The 1222-nt window shown below is 55.6% G+C and overlaps 1 long non-coding RNA gene across 1 annotated transcript; it reads left to right on the top strand.

The window, feature by feature from the left end:
- On the top strand, positions 1-983 carry LOC142071462 (uncharacterized). Its single transcript, XR_012667494.1, has 3 exons — positions 1-165; positions 589-694; positions 906-983. It is a non-coding gene; the product is annotated as an uncharacterized LOC142071462 (long non-coding RNA).
- Positions 984-1222: the final 239 nt, after the last annotated feature.

Here is a 1222-nt window from a genome sequence, read left to right as displayed (position 1 = left end):
GGGGTGCTGGCTGTGTCATCTCCTCACTGAGAAGCGTCAGTCAGGCCCAAATCTCACGCTCCTTTGTCTCCTTTGGGTCTCACAGGAGCTCATTGAGGAGCTGCCTGATATCTCTCCACCCAGCGCCATCCTCGCTAACTCCCTGATTGCTGTGGGCAACCTCAGGTACCGAGATCCTCCCGCCTGGTTCCCCTAATCCTGGTGCTGCTGAGGCCCACGCCTGGGAGTCACTGCCCCTCCCACTCCCCGCTCACCTCCCAAGGGTGACTCCTGTGGCAGAGGTGCTGGGAAGGTACACACTCTCCTGGCTGGGCTGTTCTTTTCCCTCCAGTTACTTTGCAGTGGCTTTGGGGAGAGGCTCACTCCCAGGATCAGATAGAAGAGGGGGCAGCAGGGTCCAGGGAACAGGCTCTATTCCTACCCTGCCACTGTCTGTCTGGGAAACCTTGGCCTTGTCATTCCCTGGCTCGGTGCCTCAGTTTCCATTCTCGCCAGACTGGGCCTATTTCCCTGCAGTTTCACGTCCGGGTTGGTACCAGTGCCGCCTCCGCACTGCACGGTCTAATACCAGCTCCTCTCTCCTGCCAGCACCACGACAGCTGCCCTGGAGCCAGAGCTAGAGACCCACCTCCTTCGAGCTGCCCCGCATGCCGTCTTCACCCTGGGCACGGAGAAGGACACCACCCACCTCCAGGTAGATCATGCTTAAATCATGGATCGAAGGGCCTGCTGTCATCCTGCCATGAATCCTGGCTAATTGCCTGCAGTGGGATGTGAATGAGGGAGGCCAGGATATGTGTTTTGGGGGTCTCACCAGCGCTTCCCAGAGACCCTTCTTCCCATCCTGTGGCAGGTGTAGCCCCAGTTTCCCTAGCTCTGAGCCATGGCTCTCCCTTGCTTTGCAGGATCTGCATAGGGTCTTGCGCAGGGCCAGGGAAGGTCAAGAGAACCCTGTGGCTTTGCTTCAGCAAGTCTCCTTCTCGAGGTCTTTCTTTGAGGACTGAGAGAGTAGAAGAGATGACGTACGTGAGCACGAGGAGGAACCTCTTTGGAGTTTTCACCTTTCCTTTTACTGATTTTACGAGAAAACAGACATCCCTGTTGAGAAGGTAAGAGCCTCTGAGAGGTTTCGCAAAAAGAAAAGGAGTACTTGTGGCACCTTAGAGACTAACCAATTTATTTGAGCATGAGCTTTCTTGAGCTATAGGTGAAGTGAGCTGTA

The sequence above is a fragment of the Caretta caretta genome, chromosome 3 (assembly GCF_965140235.1).
Source record: "Caretta caretta isolate rCarCar2 chromosome 3, rCarCar1.hap1, whole genome shotgun sequence".
NCBI classification, from domain to species: Eukaryota; Metazoa; Chordata; order Testudines; family Cheloniidae; genus Caretta; species Caretta caretta.
Note: the sequence above shows the minus strand (reverse complement) of the source record. Positions and strands in the feature narration are given on the sequence as shown.